Source organism: Sander lucioperca, chromosome 18, assembly GCF_008315115.2.
Source record: "Sander lucioperca isolate FBNREF2018 chromosome 18, SLUC_FBN_1.2, whole genome shotgun sequence".
In the NCBI taxonomy this organism is placed as follows: Eukaryota; Metazoa; Chordata; class Actinopteri; order Perciformes; family Percidae; genus Sander; species Sander lucioperca.
The window spans coordinates 29,238,401-29,259,616 of NC_050190.1; the positions used below are offsets into that span (position 1 = coordinate 29,238,401).

The 21,216-nt window shown below is 39.7% G+C and overlaps 1 protein-coding gene across 3 annotated transcripts in view; it reads right to left on the bottom strand.

Moving 5' to 3' along the window:
• The window catches only part of gabrr2a (gamma-aminobutyric acid type A receptor subunit rho2a), a 94,108-nt gene that overhangs the window by 28,601 nt on the left and 44,291 nt on the right, over nt 1–21,216 (bottom strand). The window lies entirely within an intron of this gene.

Genomic DNA, 21,216 nt, shown 5'->3' on the forward strand with positions numbered 1-21,216 from the left:
TACAATGCATAGGATATATACGTTGCTCACACAAAGAAAAGTCAGAGCGACAAATTTTGAGGTTTGGGTTTGGTCGTTCTCCAAGCTCTCTGCAGGAGTTTGTAAAATTGATGCTGAATCTTTGTTTGTAATAAACCTTTTTATAATCAAGAAGAGTGTCGGCGGATTCCTCTTCATACAGCATCACAGCATTACTATTTAAGACACCACAGTATCCTTAACGGTTACCAGAGGTGGGGGACTCAAGTTGCACGACTTGACTTGAGTTTGATTCGAGTCGCCAATTTAATGACTCAAGACTTGCTTGACTTACATTAATAAATGACTCGACTTGACTTTGACTTGGTATTCAAGACTTGAGACTTGACAGATGACTTGAAAGGACTTGACTTTCCATTAATGTAATAGCCAAAGTCTGTATTCTTTTTGTAAAGGCATTGAGAAGTTAGGCTACGTTTTGTTTTCGGAACATCTTTATGCTATACGCGCCACCCTGGCAAGTTGCAACCTTCCAGAGCGTGGCAGACCAGCAGAGACAAACGTAGGAGGCAGCCGTCATGGAAGGGATTATGCCCAAAATAGTGAAATTCGGATTTAAGGAGTTTGTAGTCGATGCTCGTTGTAAAAAAAGAACAGTGGCGTGCAAGGATTACAACTCCAAAATTACTGACACAAGAAAGCAACACAAGCAAAGGTAGGTGAATGTGTCTTTTAGCTAACGTTAACGGCAGTTAACGTTAGCTAAAAGACACATTCACCTACCTTTGTATGACTTGACTTGTGACTTACTGGACTTATAGCAGGTACTCGACTTGACTTGCTTGATTCTCACCACAGTGACTTGAGACTTGCTTGCTTGCGACTTAAAGGTTAAGACTTGAGATTTGCTTGTGACTTGCACATGTGTGACTTACTCCCCCCTCTGACGGTTACACAATTTGTATTTACAATCAGTTACAATCACTTCTCCCTGTGACATGAGTTATAGTGACCTAGCATTCACCATTCAGTGAATGGGATTATATAAAAAAACGCATTTACTTCCACGTGAACTCACGCTGACGTTTGGCACATTTTCTCAGTGTGATTTAACCTGTGTGGAATCCAGGAATTCACAGCTGTCTCAATTTTAAACAGTGTACGAACAAGAGATCACAACACATTATGCAAATCCACAGGAAGTGGAGCAATAACCCAAGACTGAATGCTGTTTAAAAGTTAATCCTTGTATTGTCTTCCATTAGACTATGCACTTGTTGTCCTCCCGGGTCAAAACTGAAAATCAACACTTTTTCTGACGTTTCTTGTCCCTTTTTTCAACACGGTTTTTTCAATGTTTTTGGCCCTTTTTTTGCCGACTTCTTTTCACTACCATGTGTCAACACCACTAACGCCAACTTATTACTAGTTTTACACTTATTTTTGGAATTCATGGTCAATAAACATCATTAATAGAAAATTATGCCTAATCCTTGTGTTAGAAACTATGAATTATTTAGGCTAATATTAACGGAAGGATAATCACAGAAGGGTATGTGCCAAAGTTTAGTGAGGATACAGTTTCGAAACATTTCAATTTCTTTTTCAAATGCTAAAAAATTAAACAAAACACTCAAAATTCAATGGCAGTTTAGATCCGATCTTTAGTTGTACTTGTGAAGCGCGTTGTATGGAATCATCCATGTTATTTTTGGGTAATTAAAATTAGGTAGTTAAAAAGAGACCCATATCTCTGATATAGAAATTTTGAAAACAGGTCAAATTTGACCCGAAGACAACACAAAGGTTAATTCAATGGAAAAGATTAAATTCAAGCAGCACCTGCTGCAAAAATTCTTCATTAAAACCAACAGCTTTGAGCATTTTCAAAGAAATGTTTGTTCATGTGCTTCCCATTCTGCTAGGATATCTTTTGTTGATGGCTATGCTCATACTACATGTTGGGTCAAGTTGAGGTTTTATGAGTAAAATGAAGGAAAAAAATGTATTTAACCAACTCATTGCCTACATGAACTGTACCTGGAGAAGGTTCCAGTGTTCTATTTACTACATCTCATTCTGCTTTGCTGCAACTGGATTTTAAATGTAAACGAGCAATAACAACTTCAAATTTTACTGAACAATTGTCTCAGAAATAATGCGATTTACAATATAATTGTCTCTTTCAGTCAAATTTTTTAAATATTTGTATGTATTACTTTTGCAAAGAAATTATAAAGTTTTGAATGCATTGCAGAATACATCTTTTAGTTATAACACTGCTATATGACCCAGATAATGTAATAACACAGGTACATAGCCTATTAAGTAAACCACGCCTTGAAACTATAGTGAGTAGTTTCTGTCGCTCCCATGAGGAATTCTAAGTAATGACAACAACACTGTCAACATGACACAAGCCTTACGTGATCACACACCACCCCCACCCCTCCTCCACGCAGTTGCTAGTAGCCAAGGAGGACACGGAGGATTAAAAAAACATGATGGACTCTTCAGAAGAGGTCATTATCTTCACTCGAGTTTCTGCGTGCGAAAGTCGCCGGACGACACAATCTTCTGAACATAGTCATACTGAGAAATACAGAGAGTTGTGTGAAGCTGATAGTCTTAATTAGCTTTGTAGCAACTATTTTTTTCTTAAATGAACATAAAACTGACAATTATCATCAACAGTCATACCCCTTAGGACCTTAGCTAATGTTAGCATTTAATTGCGGTTAAACAAAGAAATTGCGAGTAGACAATTATATAATAATTGGTACAGGCCTAGTGTCATATCTCTTTAACATCTCTGTCATGACCTCTAACCCTTACATAAAGATATCAGCATTGCATGTGACCCACTCACATATCACCAGAAAGCATGCACACACACTGCATAGATCCAGCTGAAGTGGAGGGAACATTTACAGCCGATTTGAACCACTTTGCATCACTTATTAATACAGTCTACAATCCAAAGAGATTAGCGGAGATGCTAAACGCTAGATTAGAGCCATCAAAGCTCTTCAGATGAGGGGCTGTGGAGTGATCTGCGTTTGGGATTATTCTTCACTCACTGGGACAATGCCATCAAGTGTGGTGCACTTCTTTGTCACATTGGGCATACATGGCTTGATGCTCTCACAGCCTGGTTTTAGAGCTCTGGTTTTAGAGCTCTACTAAACCAACTCCCTACTACCTGCTGCCACCCCTAAACACTCCCATAGGTTATACAGGTATACAGCTTATATAGGTTACACTGTATATGTATATGAAAATGTGTTTGCTCAAGGATAATGAATGTTAACAGCGCTGCCAACCCTTACTAAATGGCATGTCAGCGACATTTAACTTAATAATTGTTTGTTTTTTAAATGTGGCCCATGGCATCAATTCTCGATTGAAAGTGTGTTCTAATGCCCAAAAACTGCATTTGATTTTTTTTTTTTTTTTACTTTGTAAACATCACGTTCAGCGTCCCGTGCGTAACTGAAAATGAAATTGATTTGAACCCAAACCATGATGTTCTTCTTAACTTTACTAAGTAGTTTTGTTGCCTAAACCTAACCAAACTACAACCGTTTCACAACGTTAACGAGGTGTTTAAAACCATGAGGTTATGTTCTCTGGTTTAGGTATGAGGACAGCAAATGCTTCTTTGGGTCGTATTAGAGGGGAGGAATAAACAACCTATATCGGTATATGGTATATGGTTTGTTGCAGCCAACACAGTTGAGCAGCATCTACATCTCCCTGACCTGCCTTCATTGGTGAAAGCAGGTATAGTGTTTGCCCTAAGCCTCAGTATTGTTTGTCACCACTATAATAGTAAAACATCTCCATACAGCCACCCTAATTTAGGCAATTGCCCGCTATTAAGCTTATTAACTTAACAACAAATGAGTTAGTCTGGCATAACATAGTTTTGTCAATGAAAACAAGTGGACTCCGGGAGGGTAGTTCCTTTGTCAGGCAACAAAGGAACTGGAAATAAATATGCATTATGTAGTAAATAGTCCACGCTATCATATTTGGATCAGAAATGTTAATTTTCATCAACTTTACAAAGTGTGTGTTCACTGCGGGTAGCATTTGACTGTTTGTGTAAATCATCATGCATGGTATTCACCAAAATACTTATGTTATTTCCCACTAATACCAATATTGAGCAGTACAAACATGGGAGGATTGTAAGAGTGCATTTGAGTTTCCTTACCCCCTAGGCTGTGTGTGTGTGTGTGTGTGTGTGTGTGTGTGTGTGTGAGATAAAAGAAGAGAGGGCATACAGTAGCAGCTGTGCTCATGGTGGATCTGAGAAATAACAGCCTAAGGAGATGTCCCGGGGAGACTAGGTGTGATGGAGAGGAGAGGAGACAAGGAGAGGATAGTACAACTTAAATGTCTTTTTTCCATTCAATATCCTTGTACCTGTTTTATACTTTGGAGTACGTTGAATGTTAAATATCAATATCCTGTTTTCCATTTACATCGTGCACACAAATGGAAAATTAAATTTCAATATGATTTAATGATTTAATTTTAATATTGGCAGCCACAGACTTCCATACTCAACAACACATAGTTGTTGTGTGATAAGGCAGACAGTCTAAAAGACATAAAGAATACACTCTTTACATCTATTTCAGACAGAGGAGCTGAACAACTCATCAGTCTGGACAGACTTAATGTTGAACAACCGCCCCATATTGATGGCCAGCATTCCAACACGTCTTTATGGAGACTTGAGAATCGGCATTAGGTTGTGCTGCATTCAAGTTACTGTATTTTAAGGGGTTAATCGGCATAGATGCATAGTGATGGGTGTGACATATTGAAATAAACTGAAAAATACTGCCAGGGACAGTTATTAGAAAGTTAGTTACTATAAAGGACAGGTTTTGTTTTTACTCGCAAAACAAAACTGCCATGTTTTTGAATTGTGTTCTGTGACTATGCCTATGATTATGAAAGCAGTGCGTCAGTGTTATTGATTGGCTGTTACTAACTGTTGTCTGTTCGCGTTCTTTATTGGCTGTTCTCACAAGGACAGTTGATCTATTTCTGTCTCCTCCAATTCTGGGAATCTGAGTTGACAAAGACAGTTATTGGAAAGAGAAGAAAGAGCAGCTGTTGGCAAACAGTAAGAATGAAGACCTGAAGATGATTTTTTTCTTTAAATGACTGAAACCTGATTGCCCAAAAGTGTGTCAGTGTTATAGATTAGGTGTAACTACAAATGTAGCCTACTTCCTGATGCCTGTTCACATATTTTATTGGCTGTTCTCACAAGCACAGCTGATGCATTTCTGTGATGTACTACTGAATATGTATGAAAAAGTATAAATGCTAACAACCCTGCCACTTAGCATTGCTTTATTATTTAAAGGTGCTCTAAGTGATGTCATGTGCTTTTTAGGCTACAACAGTTTTTGTCACATACAGCAAACATCTCCTCACTATCTGCTAGCTGCCTGTCCCCTGAACACACTGTAAAATAACGCGGTCTCTGTAGACAGCCCAGGCTCCACAAACAGCAACAAAAACAAACTGTGCCAACCTGCACCACCAAACATAACAAGCAGTGTTCCAGCCAATAACCGACAAGAAGGAGTTGGTTCAGGCATCACCGCAGCAGCGTTAGTACGTAGGCTACTTCCACAATGCGCGTTTATGACTGTTTCAGGAAGCACGGAAGGAAGGGGGAGGGGACGGGATGGGGAGGAGGGAGGGGCGAGCTAACCTCTGTTTTGTCTGAAAATACTTTGAACGTCAACAAGAAGTAACGTCACCCAACATCGCTTAGAGCACCTTTATTTGCTGCACCGTCAAGGCAGCAAAAAAAAACAGCCAACCCTTACTGAATGTATGTCAGCAACAAATTGTTTTGGACACATACAAGTGATGCATATGCACATGAATATTTTTAAAGTTTTACTTATAACTGAAACATTGTTAAGTGAGCATAATGGAGATTATAGGCGTTTTTTCCCCCTGCGTGTTCACAAACGTTACTGGTGCAAACAAACCATCAACAGAGAACAGAAATAACTTATATTAAGTTATTTAAAGACCTGTCGATCAATTTTAGAGTGCTAGAGAGTGACCAGCATAGCAGAGTGTAAAACACAACACATGCTGCCAGCGTTTTCGACACTTTAGGCACTACATGTTGTGCCATTTTGGTAACGTTGCCATCCTTGCCAATGTCGTGCCACATACTAATACAACACCGAACTGCCAACAGAACACTGCTAAAAATAACCAACATTATTCACACTGTGTATTCCAACCCGTTGTCACTCCCAACTTGTAAAATTTGGACGCTTGGTCAGTGGCTCTCAGCGTCAGATACAACGCAAAAATCACCCTTTAGCGTCTGTATGGAACGCACGGATGGGTCAAACAACACAGGACTTTCACTTTTGTCCTGTTCTTGTCCCGCGTGTCACTGAAACATACATTTTATAACCCCACCCACCATCTTTTCCTAAACCTAACTGTCCAGTTCTTGTGCCGCATGTCAGTCGGCACGTCCCGACCCAGGGCGTCAAAAAGGGACGCCAAGAGTCCCGACCAAGCACGTCTAAATATGACGCTAAGAGAGACTTTTTGCATCAGTAACAAACATCAGCAAACGACGTCAAGAGTCCCGGCACTAAAGGAGACTTCTAGTGTGAATAACAATCGCCAAACACACATGACCAAGCATCCATATTTTATGCGATGGGAGATTAAGAATGTGTTGTGTTATAGGGTAAAGAGGACAGAACAGAACAGGAAGGAAGGGAAGGAGTGGTAGCCACTCACTCATTCACTGTGCAATACATTAATAATCTACTCACATACATACCTGGACACTCTAACTGCTCTTAACTGCTAATTTATGCTAAATGTCATTTATTTATTAACTGTATAATAACACAATACCATACAGTCGTATATATCTATATATTTATCTTTATTTATCTGAAGTTTATTGTTGTTTACTGTTTGTTTACTTTTTGTAAAAAATATTTAGCTAAAAGTTTATTGTTATTGTTATTCTTATACTGTATTTTTTCTATATTGTATTTTTTATACATCTTTATTTAAAGAGTGTTTTGTAAGATGCTGAAATCTGCTGCTGGAAATCTAATTTCCTTGCGGGAGTCATCCCAAAAGGATCAATAAAGAGAAGTCTAAGTCTAAGTTAAGTTACAGGTAGTTTAAAGCTGAATAATGAATTATCTTATTTTGCCACTTGCAGGGAGAGAAACATGTTCCTAATACAACATTGATGACATATAAAGTTGTTATGGCCAAGGTGTTAGCAGACAGTTGCCTAATTACAAACAACAGCAGGCTCTTTAGTGTATGCAGTGCAATAAAACAACTTATTTTTGCTGCAAAGCTGAAGTAATCTGTTTTTCTTTCCTTTTCTGGCAGAACCCCACAACAAGCTAAACACACACAGACACACACACACTTGCCAAATTATGGCCTTAAGTTGATATGGCTAATGTCTTAGCAAACAGTTCCCTGTTTATACATGCAGCAACATTAATATTACTTTGGGGTCATGTCTGTGTAACCTTGCAGGGTAGCTGGATTCTCCCAAAATCACCGGATGAGAGGATAACAGGATCCCACATCACACAAAAATCCATCTTGTCAGGCTTCAAGTAATGCGTTTCTGTCTGAACAGCGGATCGCACCAATCAGAGTCCAGTGAGGAGCTACTGGCAGCCACAGGCGTGGTTTAGATGTGTGTAACGGCCACAACTGTTCGTTCCAAACAACAACGTAATAGACAGATGGTTCACCCAATCACGTGTCAGGTATTTTAAGAAAGTGCGTGCCCCTTTCCAAACAGTTTCCGATGAAGGCTTCTTAGATAGTTCTGTGTTAACTGGCGTTTCAGGCTAATTTTTATGTCCACCTGATGAATGTACTGTAAGTCCAATATTTACTAACTTTTTTGCTCTGGTTTGGTCTCCACCAACCCCTAAGAAAACAATCTATCTTTTTAGCTGCTAAATGTTCAACTATGTTCCCCAGCTAGTCTCTAACTGTGTCTGTCAGCTGAGCAGGTAGAGTACAGTGGGTTTTTCAGCTGCTGCTTGGTAAAAGGCTCTGTAGCTGAGAGGAACTGTAGAATTCTATGTGAGTTTGCAGCTTTAAAAGCAAAATCACAGTATTTGTCAATCTGGATGGTATTTACATGCTGTAGTTTGATCCATTTTTGACTTTTGGTCATGATAATATTTTACTTTTTTTTGGCAAGAACATCAATCAAATTTCCAAATCTGACAGAAATCATCTTATGCTAAATAAACCGGCACAAAAGCAAATGAAGTAGTCCCAGAGACATCCTTGTGCACCGTTTCTTCAACACAATACATGGTGATACACAGTAACACCCACAATTGTGTAATATCAGAAATTCCCTTCAATACAGAATCTCAAAATACTTTCACTGACACCGGATGCTCTTTTACAACCAGTTTTGGGCCCCTTTTTATTTCTGTGTCTGTTCTTCCATTGGGACAAAGTGTCATGTGTAGGGTAACAGCTGCCTGATGGCGTAACAGATTGGTGCCTGTGCTAATCTGAGCTGTAAACAGGAGAAACCGCAGCCAGCTTAATCTGCTCATCTCTGCTGGAGTGGGGCATGCCATGCAGCGAGGCATAGCTAGGCTAGGCTAGGCTAACACTGCAGGCAAGCTGAGTTAGACTGGGGGAGGTGAAGCAAGCAGCTAAAGCTATATACTCCAGTCAAAAAAAAGCACTTTATTTTTCCCGTGAGGGAACTTCATTTGTGGCCAGGCACATTCACACAAAACATACAACAATACATAGTCAGTAATTTTATGTGAGAATAAAAAAAAAACTACTTAAAAATACTAAAAAAACTGTGGGTAAGAGAAGAGGGGTGGGAAGGGATAATAGGTTGAGGTCTGGAGCGATGGGGGAGGGGGGGGGGTTATTGTTTGTTCAACAGTCTGGTGGATGCTAGTCTATATCAATGACGTTCCACTTCCCGGATTGCTCCGAAGTCGTCGAAAATTCCGCCGGATGCCCCTCATTTTTGCCAGATATCTGTTACCTTCCGCTTTCTTTGTTTTGGCGTTCTAAACTGCGGTGGATTTCTGAGGACTATGGTTAACTGCTCCTCAGATCTCTGCAGGGTAAATCCAGACAGCTAGTTAGACTATCTGTCCAATCTGAGTTTTCTGTTGCACGACTAAAACAACCTTTGATCGTACATGTTCCACCAAAACAAGTTCCTTCCCGAGGCTATTTTACAGAGGCACCGTTGCTCCGTCCGGTGCTTAGCGCCGCCCAAGACGATTGTGATTGGTTTATAGAAATGCCAATAAACCAAGAGCATGTTTTTCTCCCATCCCACAATGCTGTGTGCACTAGCCAGACCCTCCCCCGCAGCGCTGTGGAGGAAGGTCTGGCAATGCGAGACTAGATGGATGCTGGCACAAAGGTAGGCATGGCTCGTTTGGATCTTTGGGGCAGGGAACGGAATCTCCTCCCTGAAGGTAACAGATGGTACTGGTTGGTCCGATATGATGAGTCTACAGTCACTGCAAATTAAGCCGATATCTCCAGATGGTAGCTGATCCATCCATCAATGAGCAATGCTTAAAGCTTTAGCTAAAAATAAATAAATAAGGAAAACAAAAACTGTGGTTGTTGTTGATGTTGTGACGTTCCCATGAGCTCATGTCCCCTCACGGGATGGAATGTCACTATAGTGATAAACGCAAATGATTAGAGCTGTAACAATTCAAAATTTTGCTGTAAAATTAATTGTCTCAGAAATAATTGCGATTAACAATAAATTGTCTCATAAACTAATAAACTCATTCACTTAAATTTACAATCCATTACAATTCTCATATCGTTGCAATTTTTTTAAATATATATATATATATATATATATATACACACACATATCTATGCAATCCACCCGGTGATGATAATAATAATAATAATAATAATAATAATAATAATAATAATAATAGTAATAATAAAACAACAGAAGCAACCTACATAACTAAAGAAAAGTAATCAAAACAGAATGAAAAAAAAATGTATTTATAACTTTTTAAAACAAATTCAAGTTTTGAATGAATTCCAGGCTCCATGTTTTGGTTATATCACTGTCATGTGACCCAGATAATGTAATAACACAAATACACGCCTTCATAGGCCTCATGCCTAGGAAGTCAACAACGCCTCTTTATTATCATAAAACCTTTTTCTAACTGTATCTCCCCCTCGTCGTTTTTGTTGCTATGAACGTGTAAAGGGTCACGTCACAGCAACTAACAATATATACAGTCCAACTAATAATCACTTACAATACAATTACTATTTGGCATATCTGAACAAAATCAACAATTACCAGTCAGTCAGACGCCTTGGGACCTTATCTAATGTTGGCAACTAATTACCGTTAAACAAAGAAACTGTGATTATGTAAAATAATTGACAGTTAGACATTTATGTAATAATTGTAACATGTCTACCAATTTACACATTTCTGCTGTTTGTGACATTTAATGTAATAAGCTGAATGTCTTTTTTGGCAAATACAAAATCATTTAATTATGCACGTTTCAAAAGTGCCTTTAATTTGGTTTGAAATAACAAAAACGGCAGCGAGCCTAAATCAACACATTACTACAGTTACCTTTGATGTAGCAAGCTTGAAACAATCTTCTAATTGATTCTCTACAAACTGTGACAGCAGCAGTCACAGCCCTGTTGTTTGGTGGGTATCATGCCATACTATTTAAGACTTGCGGGGGTTGAGGTTCAATCACTTGATTTATGATATGAGTTTTTTTTCTATGGGTTCTATGACATGCTGCTTTTTGAATGCTTTCATATAGGCCTTAGTGGTCCCCTAATACTGTATCTGAAGTCTCTTTTATATAGACCTTAGTGGTCCCCTAATACTGTATCTGAAGTCTCTTTTATATAGACCTTAGTGGTCCCCTAATACTGTATCTGAAGTCTCTTTTATAGACCTAGTGGTCCCCTATACTGTATCTGAAGTCTCTTTTATAGGCCTAGTGGTCCCCTAATACTGTATCTGAAGTCTCTTTTATATAGGCCTTAGTGGTCCCCTAATACTGTATCTGAAGTCTCTTTTATAGGCCTAGGGTCCCCTAAACTGTATCTGAGTCTCTTTTATAGACCTTAGTGGTCCTCTAATACTGTATCTGAAGTCTCTTTTATATAGCCTTAGTGGTCCCCTAATACTGTATCTGAAGTCTCTTTTATATAGGCCTTAGTGGTCCCCTAATACTGTATCTGAAGTCTCTTTTATATAGACCTTAGTGGTCCCCTAATACTGTATCTGAAGTCTCTTTTATATAGACCTTAGTGGTCCCCTAATACTGTATCTGAAGTCTCTTTTATATAGACCTTAGTGGTCCCCTAATACTGTATCTGAAGTCTCTTTTATATAGACCTTAGTGGTCCCCTAATACTGTATCTGAAGTCTCTTTTATATAGGCCTTAGTGGTCCTCTAATACTGAGAATGAATGACTGAGAATGAATGTTAGACACATAAGAGCCACTGTGCTTTGGCCTTCAATCATACACTAATAGTTAAACTGCATGTATCGATTGTTTGGACACTTGGTAACAGCAAAACATGCGGTGAAAATATTACCATATACTGAAGCAGTATTCAAAGTTAAGTTTTTTTTTCACTTGTTTTGGTTTGGTTTTGGTTTATTGGTTTGCACATTCATAAAAAAAAAAAAAAAAACAGTACAACATAAATCGCAACATAGGTTTTTCACAACGAAAGAGAAAGAGTGTGTGCTGGAAAGGTCAGAAACCCGTGGGGGGCTTATAATGAAACCTCACCAGGGGCCTCATGTATAAACGTTGCATACGCACGAAAAGCTTGCATACGCTGGTTTTCATTCTGTGGCATTTGTTATGTCTAATATTGTGGAAAATTTCATTCAGGGTCCCTCAAGTGAGTTGCTGGAACAATGTAATAAAGAACAGCTGAAGAAGATTGCTCAGCACTACTCTATTGTTGTTGACCCCAAGTGCACAAAGGAAACCCTGAAGGGTATCTTAATGACCAACTTGCAGGAAGAGGCAGTACTGGGGGACGAGGGAGGTAATAGTGGTGTAAGTACTGAAAATGGAACATGAACAAGAATTGGAGAAAATCAAATTCAGAAGGGAACAACTGAAATTTGATTTGGAAGTTCAAAAATTGACATTGCTGAAAGAGGGCAAACTTTCTGCATCAGCTTTGAATTTGGAAACGCCTCATTCATGTTTTGATGTCGCAAGCAATTTGAGGTTGTTGCCAAAGTTTAATGAAAGTGATGTAGATATTTTCTTCAGTTTGTTTGAGCGGCTTGCAGATTCAAGAGACTGGCATGATGAGGAGCGAACTTTGTTGTTACAGTACATTTTTACTGGTAAAGCACAGCAGGCTTACTCAGATCTGTCTTCTGAAGCCTGTAAAGAGTACAGAACGGTAAAATCAGCTGTCTTAAAGGCATATGAGCTCGTTCCTGAGGCATATCGCCAACACTTCAGGGGCTGCGAAAACACTGGTGAACAAACACATGTTGAGTTTGCCAGGGATTTGAAATTACATTTTAATCGTTGGTGCTCTTCTTCAGGTGTTACAACATTTGAGACACTGTGTGATTTAGTGGTTCTAGAGCAGTTTAAACACTCTGTGCCCAATTATGTTGCGACTTATGTTAACGAACACAAGGTCAAGTGTCCAAGTGAGGCTGCAGTGCTGGCCGTATCTTTGGTAAGTGGTACAACAATGAAAACTTTCCCAAGGCAGGGTTTATGTCCCCAAAGTTGGAACAGCATTCTACAGAAAAAAAGTGACCCAACTGTGTAATTATTGCCATCAAATAGGTCATTGGAAAAAAGAGTGTCGCGAGTGTTGGCTGCCACTATTCAGAGTCCTACACCTGGTATTGTAACAGAACTGGTGGCTCCATTTCAGATGCAGGTTAAACCAGTGGCAATGTGGTGGCAGATGCTCTGTCGCGTGCACCATTGTCATAATGTTTGTTAGAACTGCCTATGGTTTTCATGTTTCAAGTCCCTTCACCACTACAGTGCTTCCTTGGATTTATGGCCAATGGATTATGTAGATAATGCGCTGAACTCAATGGGTGTTAGATGATAATGACGTGGTCGGATGTTTAATATAAAAATGTGATTTATTGTATCTAAGAGTTTTGTTTGTTTTTTTTCAAGGTAGTGGTGGGACATTGCTCTTGAGGAGGGGGGTGTGACGGCTCCTAGGCCTATTAAGTCCCTTTGGTTGCTGGGATCTGGGGATTGGCTCAGGGCTTAATTAGTGTCACATTGTTAATTACAGTAGAAATGGTTGACATTACAAACCACAATATAAAAATATAGCTTAACAAATCACTGTAATTGTAAAGGCAGCTTTTATTTCTTTACCCAGGCATTTGGACTTGACTGAATAGAGTGCTGCACAAGTGTTTTAAGCTTTATATGTTAAGCTATATTTTTATATTGTGGTTTGTAATGTCAACCATTTCTACTGTAATTAACAATGTGACACTAGTGATTCAACTACCCTTTTTTTCATATGCAGACATGTCTTACCTTGACCCACAGCAGTGTTTTATGTGTGGAATGTACACCGGATTGTAAAAGGTGAACTACATTATTTAATTCATCAATTTAACCCCTAACCCTAACATAATCTTAAAAATATTGCCAGTGTTATTTGTGGTTTATGTAGTTTTTGAAGTTAATGCCCATTTCAATGTGAAATAAAGGTCTTTCTAAAGCTACATTTGTTTTTCTGAAGCAACTATAGGAACAGACACAATATTGTAGTCATACAAGAAGACATTGGTAATTTGATAAAATTTGTAATTGATTAAAAGTCTATTTTGGCTTTAATCAACAAAAATATGATTTCTGAAATGTTACCATACTTGAATGTTGACAAAGGATCAGGGAAATGTAGTTTGTGCTTTTCTTGTGTGTCTTTATGTACTTGTCAATTTTAATCACCATGAAAACACTTCACCAAAATCCTTTTAGATTAATTTATAGACATATTTATTTTGACATACATAGTCAAGTGTTTAGTAGGTAATTGAAAATGCACTAGGTGCTGTTTAATCTGTGTAAGGTTATTGCAAATTCATTATAACAAAAGTATTATCACAAATTGTTGGTTGATTGTGGTAGATGAGAGGCAGCTGGAACCCAGACTCCCACACTCTGGACTCCAGTCCTGCAATACGAGACAGACAGAGAGAGGGAGGGAGGAGAGACAGACAGACAGACAGAGAGAGGGAGGGAGGGAGGAGAGACAGACAGACAGAGAGAGGGAGGGAGGAGAGACAGAGAAGCTACCTAGGAGCAGCAGGCCTAACAGTAACACAAGAGGACACATCTATTACAGGACTCACATTTTGAACCTCTAAATACCAATGACTGCTAAAATGCTAAAAGTTGGTCTGTCCTTTCAGCGAAGAAGCTGAACCGAAAATGATTTTCTGGCATCGTTATAATCAGAACACATTTGAGAACTTTGGATGTGGTCAATGCAATCTGTTTTCCACAACAAGATGAATGGCACCAAATACGCTGCTCTATACACCAGGTCTTCTCTCTGGCTCTGGTCATTCAGTTTTCAGTGTGGACACCTTTGTAAAAGACAAACATGTAGTTAAGGCATGGTAGATCACAATGAATTATATAAATATATGAGCTTGTACATGAAGGCATGCTTCAGTTGAGGACATGCAGTATTAAGTAAACATACTCCTACATGTCAAATTTATCTTTGACAATGTGTATTGTACGCAACACTTTTTTAGTGATATGTACATTTTAGTAATAAACAGAATTTGTAAATATAGATTGTAACATGTATGTGACTCATCTTAAAACAGACTATGTGCTGACAGAAGATCTTCAAATAGATTAGCAGACACAACTACAGTAAGTGGAAGAAAGACCTCAGTGTAACAGCATCAACAACAGTGGTTAATAACTCCTGCAGCATGCTTGTTGGGTACATTAACAGTCTGAAATAATGCATTTAGAATTTTGAGAAAAGAATATTGAACCTGGTGCTTTATACATTTGGCTGCAGAACTGAAGATTTTTGAAGATAGAACACTTATGTAACTTTACAATAATATATATATTTTTTCATGTGCGACATTTTTTTGCAAAAACGGATATTCTGGCCTACTGCCCCGTCCGTCGACGCGCTCCAGCGCGGCTTTGTCCGAGGTGAGGGTGACGGGTGATGCTGTGTGGGTGTCTGTGCCTGTCCTTCGGGCGCCTCCGGGTAACGTTGCCCAACTCTCGGGCGGGGTACATATATTTCAGTATATTCAAGTAAAAGCATCTTGTCCCGTGCGAATGCCCCACACAAAACTCAGATGTGAGGGGGTACTTTCTAAATCACACGCGGTCCCAAAATGATTCTAATCCCGTGCGAATAGGGTTTATATGAATTTGCACTATAACGTTAGCTATATCAGGCTTTGACTTTAAGCTAACATTACCATTATATGCGCATCGATTAGCAATAACATCACATATGGTTAAAAACAGATTACCGGCGAGACCGTTGTGCATACCTACTGTATACGACTGTAACGTTAAATATATTAATTTTAATCCGTTTATACGGTCTGGTCTGCATAACGTTATTAGTTAGCCCGCTAGCTTGGTTAGCAAGGTGCAATCTAGCTAGCTAACTGATATTCATTGGGATGCTAACGTTGGCTAACGAAAAACGGTATTAAAACAAAATGTAACGTTACTTACCGGAAAAACTGAACTGCCGACTCCTTTGAGTGTCTTGTCGTACAACCGAACGTTGAACAAGACATTATTAGGCGACCAACTGTCACAGTCACGAAGACGAAAGCTGGTCAACCCCCAAAGTGAAGTTTACGTGCCATGGATAAGCTTTGCTAAACCTCTGTCATGATTGACAGGCCGCGAACTGTCAATCACATCATAGCCACGCCCTAAACCACCCCCTGCTTTATCGCCGATTTTAAAATCAACGAGACCATAATTCAAAAAATTAACATCATTCTGTGTTGCAGAAGACTTAAAACTAGCGATTGAGAATATAAACTCTTAATTGAAATGTTTACTGAGGTAATAAATCAAGTGAGAAGTGGGTCATTTCGCCATAGACTTCTATAGAAATGGACCTCCTTTTTGCAACCGCACGTTTCGCCCCCTGCTGGAATTCAGATAGAATGCAGGTTTAAGGCACTTCCGTAGGATTGATGTGGATGTGTTTGTGTATTTGAGAAGTGTTTTATTTTGTACTTTATTGGCTTTTTTCTTTGCACTTTTCAAATAAAAATCAGAAAAACGCACAGACATATATGTAGAAAAAAATTCATATAAAATCAATTTTTGAGTCTTTTGGCTTCTGGATTTTTTCTGTAGTAAGCTGAGACATGTGGCTAATGTCCTGGATTGTCTGTCACCTGGAATATGTGTTCACAGCAGTGTATTTTAATCATTTTACAGATGTATGACTTGGACGGAAATAGAAACCCTCCATTCTAGCCTCTGTAACTCTGTGTCAGTAAGGCCTAGAATCACCCTGACACTTGGAACAAAAACTTGAGAGTGTTTTCATTCCAGTGATACCAGGCACATCCCTGAGTGTCAAAGTATATGGGAGCTGTACCAATTTTAATTTGGGTATGACGTTTAGACCAAAAAGCTTGAAAATGCAGGAGATTCTTAAGACGTTATTCCCCATTGAAGTTCCACAAAAATCTTGTGTTTGCATTTTCAATGCGTTTTGAGGTGAATTTTCAGGGTAAGACGGAGGGGGGAGAGGGACGGAGGGGGGAGGGAGGCACTTCAACAGCACGGCGCTGCACTTCAAGTGACACAAGCGCTTGTGCTGGTTGAGATTGCTGTTAGATTTCACTCTGATGTCAAAAAGACAACAAAGTTTGCTTAACTTTTTCAAAAACGCTGGCCAGTCGGATCCCAAACAAGCAAAAACCGCTTCTGCCGATCAAGAATGTGGAGACCACGGTGGGTTTTTTGGTTAATTTAATAGTCCGATTGGATAATTGCTGCTTGTGAAAACGATTGTTGCAGTGTATTTTTTTTTTATTTAAAATTTTTTTTACATTTCGCACCGATGCAGTGCATGTTCTGAAATAAAAATAAACATTGCCCTGATGTACACACATCATTGTTTAGGTTTCTTTAGTCAGAGAAGCTACCTAGGCAGTGTAATTTTTTTTTTGTTCCGTTACCTCGAACACCTGTTTTGACTCGCCGGATCCACCCCCCCTCTGCACTCCGGGACCTCCCACTTTACAAATTAAGCACTGGATTGGCTAATGAGGACTGATGATTGACACGGGGACCAACTGATTGCTCACATGTCCATAAATAGGAGAGCCTGGGCAGTCATTCTCTGTCTTTCCCCCAGGTCATGACAATGCACAGGGTGTGATGTATAAAAATCAACTTGACGAGCAGACGTGACAACGATATCCTATGGAATAAGGCGGCTGCTGACTGGTCACGTGACGACCGCTCATATGAGAGTTAAGTTTAGCCTTCTTTACAGTTAAATTTAGCCAACAAAAGGTGATTGGAAGCTGGCTTCAGAGCCCCGTGAGCTGTCGGCCGTTTCAGAGGCTGTTGCTAGTTGAGTTTAGCTGACAAAAGGTGACTTTGAGCTGGGTACAGGGCTCGCGAGGCAAGGGTCGTTTCAGCAGCGATTACAAAAAGTTTAGCCGACAAAAAGTGAAGTTATGTGGTGCCCTCAGTTAAGTTTAGGCAACAAAACGACTAGTTAAGTTTAGAAAAAAAGATTGTGGTCTGGATTAAAACACTCCAGGGACACGAACAAAGTCTTGTGTTTATCCGGGGACGCAAAGTCCGCTCTCCTGGGTTGAAAGCCCTGTGTTTTATGACCCAGCCATCCACCCTGACCTCTTTACGCAATCCACAGCGTTGTTATTACAGCAGCAGTGCAATGTGATGCATACAGCAAAAAATATGTAGCCTGGGAAAACCCTGACGAACTTCCGTCAAATTTGAGATTTGCTCTGCAAATCAGTCTGGCCAAGAGCCCATTCAAGCCCATTACCAATTTTTCCAAATCGAGGCACCAATCACAACCGTTGAGGCGGGCTTTACACAATGGCGATAGCACAGCGACGGCAAGCAGCTTTTTGTTTACATTCAACATGACATCCACCGAAGCGCAGCAACCCGTTGATGGCGCTGTCGCTGCTACGTCACCCGGATCGTTGGTCTGATTGGTTGAAGGACTATCCAATTGCGCCCAGAGACATTTGAGCGGCGTCCGTTGGTGACGCCCCTTTGGAAATGGGCTGTGGATGAACCTTCCCCAGACTCACTCTCAGTTACAACTGAGAAGGGTCTGGTGTTAACCAGGCTAAAAAATATGTGGAATACATACAAATTACAGTGCATTACCTTTCGTAGCTATTTCAATCAGGAGAGACTTTGTTGCATATATGCAAATATTTATTGTAGATAAGCATAATATGAAATGTACATGAAATGTACAGAGTCTTTGGGGATTAGACTCCATCGTTAAAAATATTAAAGGGGTAGAGAAACAGACATATTCCCCCCTTGATGGAGCCTAGACGCTGGTGATGGAGAAGAAGGAACCCGGAGGCCGAACGAAGGACCTGTCTGCCGGAAAGGGACTCAGGTTGCGGTGGTTGACGACGACCGGAGGTGGAAGGGGAGGAGGAGGGTTGCACGTTTGCCTGAAAAGACAGCTGATAGCAAGGAGAGAGACATTTAAAGCAGGATGTCATGCTGTGATTGGATCATGAATTTCATGGCCAATTCTGATTGGTTTACTGAAGAGTGAACACCTCTTAACAGCTGAATAGATTTAGGGAGTGTAGTATATGACTATTCAATAACTTTCTATAAACTTTGCTTAAATGTTTGTTATAAGGGAGTCCTATGAACTTTGCTTTACACTTACTGAGAACATCTGGAAACTGTTAACATGAGCAGAGTTTCCCCCAAGACAGAAGATACCTTTTTTGGAGTTGTGCCAGATAACAGGCTACGATTGGCCAGTTGATATACTAACACATACACCCTCCCACGTTAGGTCATACAATGCATAAGATATATACGTTGCTCACACAAAGGAAAGGCAGAACGACTTTTGGAAGAATTTGAGTTGGTCGTTCTCCAAGCTTCCTGCAGGAGTTTGTAAAATTGATGCTGAATCTTTGTTTGTAATAAACCTTTTTATAATCAAGATCAGTGTCAGCGGATTCCTCTTCATACAGCATCACAGCACTACTATTTAAGACACCACAGGAGATATAGTGGTGATTGCAGTAATTAGAAGTCTTCCTGAAAGAATTTGCGCTGACCTTCATATGTACGAATTGTTCATGACAGACTGACTAAATCCAGCAGTATGCCTGTAGGAGCTGGGTGGAGGAAACAACCCCACCTGACTTTGTGACCTCCAGTAAATCCCCAACACTGCTAAGCCACCACATTTTCTGAAAACTACACAGTGGCTTTGGTATACCGTTAACAGATCATAACACGAGTCGCTCCGAGCCCATACATCAGATCTGGCCGATGGGCTTTCTCTCGTTTTCCCTTCAGCGTGGATTAACAACAAGCTTAATGTGTTATTTTACTCAGGATTAAGAGCAATAATACACCCCACACGTTAGCCACACTCGCTGCCCTCTATTCACTGAAAGACAACCATGTACAGATGTAACGGTCTTTGCAGTGCATACAGTATGTACTCATCAGTAGAAGTCATGGTGAGATCAAAGGGTCTGCATTACAAGCTGGGGGTGTGAGATTTGAAAGCCATGTGTGTTTACCAGGCAGTTGCATTATGGGACATGTTGGATCAAGTGTTTTGGAGGCTTGACCTAGGTATCTCAGCTATCTTACAGTGTGTCTGCTTCGGCTACTTCTGTAAGTACACTTACACGTAGTACTCTGTGTACACTATGTACTCACTTGTGTTGCGCCTACATTTCGACAGGGTAGCGTTGTCTCAAATCGCACACGGCCATTATGCAGAGACCGGAAATTACTCTTCTTTCTCTTCTTTTTAATGGTAAATTGCGTCCGGGGGGCATTACCATTAACTATTTTCGTCCGACAATATATATCTACCGGCTTCTTTTCTCATTATTTAACTGCAGTGTAATGGTACTTATTTAAAAATAAAAGTATGAATTACATTTGCATAGTTTGGAGTTCGCTGTTTCAATCACAACCGCTGCAGCGTCCTCGCCTGCCATATTCACAAATTTGAAAATGCGTTGGCGGTCCCGCAGCTCCCGCTCCGTCGCAAAGACGGGCGACAGTTGAGGATGATTTGTGGGCTGTGTGGGCGGTCGTGTACCAATTGGGAGATTGGGTGGTTCGATCCCCGCCCAAGACACTGAACCCCGAAATTACTCCAGATGCTGCACCGGTGTTTGAATGGAAGTCGCTTTAAATAAAAGCATCAGCTAAATGAAATGTAATGTGATGAGTAGTGTCCATCAGGGATGTAACGATACACTCAACTCACGATTCGATAGGATTCACGATTTTAAGTTCACGACACAATTTTCTCAACGATTCTCACAATTTTTTTTTTAAGAGAATGAAATGACTGAAAAATATTCCTTTATTTATATAAAATGTGCAAAACAGCAGATGTGTCCTCTTATCAAAAGTGCAACTGAAATAGTATTTTATCTTAAATAACAAAAATAAAATGTTTACATTAAAGATTAAAAGAAAGGCTTGTTTATTGCAAAGGCCATATGGTTCAATTGAAATTATTTATTTATAATGTAAGAACAATAATTTATAACAACTTTATTCACCAGTTGTTTGCTCTTAACCCTCTGAGGTCTAAGGGTATTTTCACATATCTTTTTAAATCCACCTTTTTAAGGTATTTACATATAACTGATCCGTATGTGTTTCATATCAAAATGTTCAGAAAAAAAACAGCTTTCCATACAGAGATGCCCAATATGCCAGATAGTGATAAAATGTTGTACTAAGATTCATGGTCCCCTGAAGAAAGAAATCTGAATTATTTTGGATTGCCCCCTGTCCGTTTAACTTGCATTCATTGGGTCACAGTTTTTCCTTGAAAATCGGCACATGGCAAGCTACCTTAAAAGTATTGCCTT